Genomic DNA, 10,192 nt, shown 5'->3' on the forward strand with positions numbered 1-10,192 from the left:
AAGTTTATTTGAATACATTTTGAAGCTCAAAATTATAGGACCATGCATATCATACACCATTCATATGTTCCTATGTTCATTAGCAATAGACTTTGCACTTCATATCATTCATATATATTGTCATATGAAGTCTTTGCTAAGAAAGGGTTTGTTTAAACTTGCATAAGCTTTAAAATAGCTCACAACTTATGCTAGAAATCCTAGGACATAATGCACTTGATATTTATCATCTTTATATGTCCCTTGACCCTTAGAAATAGAACTTAAACTAAATTGAATCATTCATCAAAGTCCTAGGTACTAGAAAGATGGATATCTCAAAAGAAGTAATTTTCAGCCTAGAAAATATCCAGACCAGCTTGCACTAAAACTACTATAACTATTTGTGTAGTTGGAATTTTTATGTAATTCTAGTGGCATTGGAAAGCTGACTTCGAGCTCTTGAGTTTAGACTCAAATTTCACCTAAATTGGATTTAAAATGACTGAGATATGAGCTTCAGAAAAAACCTGATTCTGCCCTGCGAAAATTCTAACTAGGTTGCACTAAAATAGCCATAACCATTACTGTGGTTGGAATTTTTGAGCAAGACTGGTGGCTTTAGAAAACTGACTTCAAGGCAATAAATTTAGACTCAAATTTCAGCTCATTTGGAGTTTTATAGACTAAGTTATGTCCATTTGAAGTCATGCACTTTTTCTGTCCAATCCAATTTAGCAGCAGCCTTCATGAAGCAAAAGCCGCCTCTATAAGAAATAGAGCCAGCTCTCTCAAGGCCAATGGAGCTGGCTCTATGAAAAATAGAGAAGGCTCAATGAAAAGTTAGAGAAGGCTCAATGAATTAGAGAAGGCTCAATCAAAGAAAATGGAGAAGGCTCCATGAAATTAGAGACGGCTCCAAGCAAATGGAGAAGGCTCCATGAAAATGGAGAAGCCTCAAAGCAAATGGAGCAAGCTCTTAAAGAATAGAGCTAGCTCTAAAAAAGTCTCTCTCAACTCCAGTAACTATTTTTCAACGAAAAATGAAGTTTCCATCCAAAGAGCAGGCTCCCAAAATAGGGAGCAGGCTCTCAGAGGTTAGGAGTCGTCTCCATGCAAAGGAGAACCGACTCTCAAGGCTAGGGAGCTACCTCCTCTTGTTTACAAGAGCCGGCTCCTTCTAGGGTTTTGAACTGTAACGGAAACATTTTCATTTATTGTTCCCCAACTACTTCTAACAGCTATATTGAGATTCGAAATTCTATAAATACAGAGGGGTTGTCTGCTGAATAAGTTGACCATTTTTTTTAGAGACATTAAATTGCATCAAAGAGAGCTTTTGTTCTCATATCTTTTCCTTATCTCTTTCATTCACTCATACACTATTTAAGAGAGTATTCAAAAACATCATTCAAGTGCATCCAAGAGAGCTTTTGGCTCTACCATTATACAGAGCTTTTGTTCTGGTTTTACTCACTCATAGAGCCTCTGTTCAGACATCAATCTTTATCTCATATATAAGCTTCCATAGCTGAACCAGAGTGAACTTTAGAGAGCATTTAGTGAGCCTTTGCTAAATTTTTGTTCTAATATTTCATCAGAGCTTTTGTTCTGCATTTTCCTCATCATCTCTCATACATTTCATACTTAGAGTTTGAGCTTCACTTGATTTCATATAAATTCTATTGTGAGGTTTGATTTGTATCAGTTCTTGAGAGGATTTCTTGTACTACAAATTCTATCTACAAATCTGCTGTAACCCAAAGAGGAAGAGTTTCTCTTAGCAAAGAAATTGTAAGGGCTGGTGTGGCCTATGTAAAACTAAGAGAGGTGGTATCTTAGCAAAGATACTGTAAAGGGTTAGTGTGACCCAAAAGGAAGCCTAGGAGAAGGGTGTTCTCCTAGCAAGAAAGAGAAGCAAGGTCTTGCTTCAATTGAAGGTTTGCTCTCCACCATTAAGGAGAAGCTCTAAGGAATTTGGAAAGTCTCAAGAGGGATCTTGAGCCGAGGAGTAGGAGTTTTCGAACCTCGCAAAAATCGCCGTGTTATTGTTTGCAATTTCTCTTTCCTTATCACTTTTACAATTATGCTAAATTGATTACTTTCATATCTTGATTATTGCATAATTGGTTATACTGTTGATTAGAAATTGTATTTCTATAATTTGCGAAAATTGGCCATTAACTCTATTCACCCACCCTCTAGAGTCAATTCTTGGGTTACAGAACCAACATGTCTGTTTGTAAAAGGTGTGTTGGTTGATGGAATCAACATGTCTTTTACCCTGACAACAATTATGAAATGGTCCCAGCCCTCTATAAATATGCGATAAAAAGGTCTGAAATCCATTATTCAGTTTCGCAATAAAGGTAGAGGGTTGAAGAACGTTTCCACTATAGTGTTCTCTTCAAACATAGTTCCTATATCGGGTATGTCTCCTAATTGAATTTATGCATTTAGATCTATGAGTTTATATTATTAAAATTTCTTACAATTTTTTTTTTCTTCTGGTTGTCATGTACAAGATCCGCAGATGGGGCAGACCTTTGGGATAGGCCGTAAAGTGGGATGTTTCTTTGAGGTCATTCATCTTCGCATTCCTTCTCATTGGCTCTCTACAGTTTCCACTATTACTTTAGCAATATCTACTCCTTCACTTAGGCTCTGGTATTCCCGATTAGGTCATGTGTCTGTTAGACGTTTACGCTCCATAGTGTCAACCACTCAATTAGGTTCAGTTAAAAATGATGATGTAACTTATTTACCTTGTCAACTTATAAAACAACCAGCTTTACCTTTCAATAAAAGCAAATCTATTACTTCGACTCCTTTTGAACTAGTACACTCTGATGTATGGGGACCTTCTCCTCACACTATAATGGGGGGATCCAAATACTTTGTCGTCTTCATTGATTATTACTCACGGTTTTCTTGGCTATATGTGATAACCCCTAATTTCAGAGACATGGGTTGATCAAGTCCATGCTCACAAAACCAGGGGATATCAAAACAATTAATATTTAGCAAGCACAGAATACAAAGACGAATAATAAAGAAAAAATAAAACGCTGAAGAAAACTAATAAATAATAATTCCATTAAATAAATTTTTTTCCAAAGATTACAACTGGGGAATCCCATAATTTAAGGACCCTTTAATCAACATCTATTATCCATAAATCCATAAATAAAACTAAAATTAAATAACTTAATAATATCCCACTTTGAAATAAAAGAGTAGATGATAGATAAGCCTCCAAGTTGTGGATCCTCAACCTCGAGACTTGAACTTCTACGAACCTAAAAAAATAAAATAAGGTGGGTCAAAACCTTCGAACAAGTTCCTTCTAACAAGCCCCTAAAAACCGATGAATAATACATCTCTAACCACAACCATCATAATTTCACTTTTAGCCTTTAATATATAGTGATAAATAATAATACATAATATCACCAATAAAAATTAATACCTCCATAATCCCAAACCATGGATTAATAAATATATATATCTAAATTTATATATATATACACATGACCATCCCTAACATAAACCATTCCCATCACATGAAACTCCTCTTTCCCAAAAATTAATCCACATGGTTAATTAACCCTTAATAATACCATGCTCAATACTATAAGCATCTTATTTCCTCCTATACACATAACCATAGGTCCATAACCATAGATGTTTATTTAATCATCTAATACATATAGCATTTTTATTCATTCTTTGGCAACTCATTCATGCCTCCACAAGTATAATATTTATCTATACTTAACCAATTGACATTCCATTTATATCCTGGCAAATATTTCATGCCTCCAATAGTATGTTTTTGTCCATACTTAAATATATATATATACATATATATACTTATATAATCCAATTCACTTATATAATCCAATTCATCTATTATATATAATATTATATATATATATATATATATATATATATATATATATATATATATATATATTCATGCATAAATCCATGGGCCTCTGAGCCAATCCTCCAAGGCTTCCCATTATAGCCCATTACTAAATCCTTTAATCCATCTCCAAGTCTAGTCCATTTAATAAAATAAATAAATTAGTAAATCAAATAATTAAATAACTAATTAAATACATCACATACATAAACAAGGATCACAATAACAAAGTCATTCCATACAACCAAGGTCAACACATCAACAAATCAATCAACAATCAAGCACTTACACACACACAATCATCATTCCAAAAAATCAAATAAACAAATAAAGTAATTTAAACCATTAAATCCATTTAAAGGCAATTTATTTAATTAAATAATTACTTCAAAATCTAGGGGTATTACACTTTATCTAATGAAAAATTGCTCTGAATTACCCCAACTTTGCTATGATTTTGCAAACATGGTCAAAACCCAATTCTCCCAATCTATCAAGATCTTTCGTACTAATAATGCTATGGAGTACAATGAAACAAATTTTCTGAAATTTTTCGATAACATGACACGATCTCTCATTCCTCTTGTCCTGGCACATCTCAACAAAATGGACGGGCTGAACGTAAGCATAGACATATCTTAGACACTGTTCGTTCTAAGATATTAGTGAATGGTAGTGGGTTTCAGTTGGGTGATAAACATTATTGGCGTGGCTCCCATTACATAAAATACAGAGCAAAGGCCAATATACATGTACTAAGGCCCAAATCAATGCTTTTAGCGGAAACAGCTCCAACCCAATTGTTTGGCCTTTAATAGTTTTAGTTGTTTAATTTTTATAATAGCATTGGACCATTACATGAGTCACCAACCCAACAAAATCCTAAAGGATAATACTTATTTGGATGTCACTGGTAGGGGTGGCAAATTATGACATGACACGACAACACAACACAAGTTAAAAAGGTTTGGGTTTGGTATAAACAGGTTTGGGTCATAAAAATGTCGACACGATTAACCCGTTTACTTAACCGTGTTGGGTTAGGGTTGAGGGGTTCAACCCATATAACCCGTTTATGACCCATTTAACTCAACATGTTATAATCGTGAATATGACATATGAAATATGTTACCTGTTTAAATCAATTACTATCAATAGTTAAGTCATTTCAACATAAATCTTATCTACGCCTTATGATTTTTCTTTTTATTTTGAATATTTGGATTAATTATGACAATTTGTTTCTATTATTTAGTATTTGATTAAATATTAAATATCTCATTTTCATAAACAGGTCATTAAAAAGGTTAATACGTTTACCCGTTTAATAAATGGGTTGGGTTATTGTTGAAGATTCTTGACATGATTATTAAATGGGTTGGGTTTGGGTTTACCTATTTAGTGTAATACCTTACATCGACACGACACGAACACGACCCACGAACCTGAATTGCCACCCCTAGTTACTAGTGAGATGGATGTAGCATCTCCGTGTGACCAATAACAAATAAATACATTCTTCTTAATTATAATATTGAAAAAAGTTTTTAAAAGTAATATTAATAATTTGGTAAATATATACCTATTAATTTTGATTTGGTAATTAAAGATACACTCACCATCTCTAATTTGGTAATTAAAAATGTCATATCCATTTATTATTAGTTCACATTAGTAGTAACGATAGAGTATATCCTCATAAAATAGTTGTTGAGACAGAAAACATAAAATTATTTTTAAAAAATTATAAAATAAATTTATTTGAGAACATACTTGTAATGACCCGGTCATTTTCTCCTTTTCGGTTATTTTCTTTTTCGTGAAATTTTTTTCTTTATTATTTATTTATTTATTTATTTGTCATTTTCCTTCACATAACCTTACTTTTTGTGCTCGGATTTGGTTCCGATTTTGTGTGCATCCATGTGATAAGCATCGAATATTGCATATTCAAGCGCCCTTATTCGCATTAGTTAAATCCATTAGTTGATCATAATGTATAGTTTAGCTTTATTTGTTTATTTTCTTCTTCTTTCAGGTTGGTTCCCCCGCATAGGGTTAAAGGAACGGTTTTGACAAACTCTTGAAGAATCAATGTATGCCGTTGCTGGGGACCGTGTTTTGGGCCAAGCTTCTTGAGTCATCATATGTGTGAAGTTTGTGGCATAGTGCTCAAATCGAAGATCGCAGCGACAAACCAATCTTAAGTGGTTCAAGAAAGGAGCTGAATGTATGGAAGGCAAGCAACCGCGGGCACCCACCAGAGCCCCGCAGGCGCCCGCCTAAAGGGCCAGTAGCCTCTTGTCATCCGCAAGCGCCCGCCAAACACCCCAGTATGCTTCCTCGGATTCTAAGGAGCCACGGGCGCCCACTAGCGCCCCGCGGGCCCCCGCCGATCTACAGATAACAGATCACCTACTCTTGATTTCAAGTTGCATTTTGTCCCCTAAGAAATTTTTGTGGTCTTGATGGCTTCTAGGGTAGTTAGAGCTCGAAATTGAGTGGTGGGAGGGAGGATTTTGCCTCGATAAGAGGTTAGAAGCTTGTATTTTTGGGATATCTCATTTTTGTGCTAAGTTAGATAGAGAAATTGTGTGTTTGTAGGGTTTGGTGTGTTCTTGAAGCCTTAGGTGTAAAAATGGAGATGGAGGCTTTTTCTCCTTCTTTATTCCTTGTATCCATGGGTAACTAACTCCCTATTTAGGGAGGTGATGAAGCCCTATTTTGTAAGCATTGCTTAGTTTTGATTTAATTTTGGGGTATAATGTATATATATGGTTTTTCCATGAGCTAGAGCACCTTACATGATGTTATGAACTTCAATGTCTATAAATGATCATTTTGAGTTAAATATCTTATCTTAGATTATTTTCTCTCATGATTATATTGCTACATTTTCATAGTGACAATGGAGATGAGTTCATGGAAGTGTTTTTATTGGCATGAAATTTAGGAAGTTTGATAATCTATTGCTTAGTGCCTTCCTTTGATAGATTATTCTTGATTTCTATTTCATGTGCTTTTATTATGAGATTAAGGGCTTGATAATCTTTGGCTTAGTGAGCATGTCTAAGGTTACATCTTAGTTTAGGTAACCAAAACATGTAATGCTTTGATAGGTTATTCTTGCCTATTGATTTCATAAATTTCTTGAAGGTAATGTAGCAATTTTGTGTTGTTGCATTCCATGGTCATATATATATATATATATATATATATATATATATATATATATATATATATATATATATGTTATTTCCCCAAGTAAATCATGTCCCAGCATGCTTATTGGTAGGTAGTGGATTCACTTCCTTAGTCCCTTTTTTATTGTCTTTATCTCTTTACTTCCTAGCACATTATTATTTTATACATTTTTCAATTCCTAATTTTAGTGACAACCCAAACAAAACTCTATACCCCTTCATCATTCTAAAAGTGATTTTAGACACCTTGGTTGCCATAAACTAGCAATCCCAGTGGTTCGATTTACCCGACCAATAGCCCTATTTTACAATGATTTGTGCTATTGCAAAAAAGGTTGATTTATTATAGATCGAATCTCAAACTGATCGATTTTTTGGCCCCATTGCCGAGGATTGCAAACGGTTTTGCAACTGAGGTTTTAGGATTAACTTTGGTTTGATTGTGAATATTGTGTTATTATGAATATTTTCTTGTTGGTTTTAATAATCTGTGTTTTAAGTATTTCTGTGAGATTCTAGGGACTTAAGGCTTGCTGAGGGAAAGCTAGCAAATTTGTAAGTCTAGATGACTTCAGGTAAGTTTTCGAAGCTCTAGTTTCAAAGTTGTGAATATCTTGCATGTGGTTAAAATTTAGAAATAGTTAGGTTATGTAGCCCTTGTCGAGGCTATTTATTGCTTCTGTATATTGCAAGCATCGGTCCTTGTCGTGGCTATTTATTTTCTGTATTGATAATTGTGGAGAACGGGAATATCGTATGTGGAGGTTATGGTGATGAATTATTGTATTGATTATTTTATGTGTTGTTGATGTTTGGCAGTAGATCACTTTCCTTACCGACACTTGACTCGCCAGTTGACATAAATTCACTTGAAAGGACTGTTAGAAGAAACCTTAGGGAATCTGCTAGCATAAGAGGAATTGAACTTGAATTTAATACAATGACCGGTAATGAAGAAAATTTGGGGAATGAGGGAATTAATAATGATAGGGTAAACATTCCGAATGTGGTTCTTATGACTCTTCGGGACCACTTCATCCCTAAAAGTGATGCCAAACATTGAGGCCACCCAATATGAAATCAAATTTAGCACAATTCAAATGCTTCCATCCTTTCATAGCTTTGATAATGAAGATCCCTATAAGCATCTTGATCAGTTCCTTGAAATTTGCTCTACTATCAAGATGAGGGGTTTCCCTAAGAATGCACTCCACCTGCGTTTTTTTTCATTTTCCTTAAAAGATAAGGCAAAGTATTGGTTGAACTCCCTTGTTGCAAATTCCATCACTTCATGGGCTCAACTACAGCAAGAATTTCTTAAGAAATATTATCCGGTAAGTAAAATCAATCAAATGAGGCACTCCATTCTTAGCTTCTCTCAAATTGTTGGGGAACAACTCTATGAAACTTAGGAAAGATTACAAGATCTACTTCGAAAGTGTCCGCACCACTTAATTCCAAAATGGCAATTAGTGCAAGCCTTCTATGATGGTTTAACCGAACCACATAAACTTATGGTTGACTCTTCATGTGGAGGGATGTTTATGTCTAAGAATGCGGATGAGGCTTGGACCTTACTCGAGAATTTGAGTGAAAATTCGTTACAACTTAATTCTCGTAGGGCTCTGACTTCAACCAATGCAAAGAACACCAATCCTTACCAACCAAAAACAATAAGGGAAGAATCTTCTCAAGTGGATGCCATAGCCCACAAATTGTATCAATTGATGGAACCACATCTCTCCCCCTCTTTGTCTCAAAATTTGGCAAGTGCGGTATGCGTATCATATACTAGCCCATTTTATCTTTCGGAAGATTACCCCACACCGAAGCAATTTCCTAGCCCCAATCAAGAACAAGCAAATGCCATATTCTCAAGGCCCGGAAATAATCCATATTCCAATACTTACAATCCAGGGTGGAGAAATCATCCGAATTTCTCTTAGAGGCAACAAGCCCCACAAAATTCGCAATTTCAAAATCATGGACATCAAAATCAGCCCTTTTCTCAATTTCACCAGAGCAGCATATGATGACATAGACCAGAGGGGCATTTCAGCCATATTAGCCCCTGTTACATATCCAATGTACCCGAGGTTAGTCCGGATGTTCTTCCAAAACCTCCGACCTGCCCTGAGTAACCTGAGGGAGCTGCGGACTACCATTGACGGCCACCCTATTAGTATCACTGTGGACACTCTATCCAGATCTTACCGATGTCCACATATCTGTCCTCCTGATCTCGAGGCTACATATCCTACTCTATGGAGGCCTTCCTATGTCAACATGGCAGTGGCACTCATAGGTCACTATGCAGCTGGCGAGACTTTTGCCACGCGCACTTATCTACCAGACGACCTGTGGTTCTTCGATTCAGTTTTATTCTGAAATGTATTCGTGGCCAGCCACAAGATACAGAGGCGCGGCGACTATCTGACAGCTCTGTACGCCTTCTATATAGGGCATTGGCTATCCATTCCTGCGCTTATCTGGAATGTTATGATGAAGTTATATGTTGATCACATCAGCAAAGCCAAGCCTAAACGAGCTAAGTTTCTCCCATTTGGCCATCTCATTACACAGATATTGTGGGACCAGCGTTATCTCTTCCAGCACCAGGAGCGTACTGAGCCAGGGGCCTGCTAGTTCAAGAAGAAGGACTGGGATAAGAGCTACAAGGCTCTTATCAAGAGTCTACAGGAGGATGCTGCAGAGGCAGCTGAGGAGCTTGAGATAGAGGAGATGGAGCGGGCAGTAGCTGCAGTAGCAGCCGATCCAGCAGACCCACCAGTGGCTACTAATGTACAAATAGATATTGATTTAGAGTGAGAGCCGCCAGTAGAGGAGCTTCCGCATCACTCTCCGGCAGGGTCACCAGTTCATTCTTAAGAGCAGACTCAAGACATACCGCAGTTTCATGATCTAGTCAAACCCGAGGCTCTAGCTCAAACACCTGGCCTAGGAGAGCATTTCCAGACATTGGAGGGTGAGGTTGTCTCTCTCCAGGCAGATGTTGTCTCTCTCAGAGCAGACGTCGTCTCCCTCAGCACAAATGTGACATCTCTCCGCTCAGACATTCTAG

Source organism: Cornus florida, unplaced genomic scaffold (genome assembly GCF_030987335.1).
Source record: "Cornus florida cultivar Cherokee Brave unplaced genomic scaffold, ASM3098733v1 CherokeeBrave_3.0.0_Hap2_Chr01, whole genome shotgun sequence".
Classification (NCBI taxonomy): Eukaryota; Viridiplantae; Streptophyta; class Magnoliopsida; order Cornales; family Cornaceae; genus Cornus; species Cornus florida.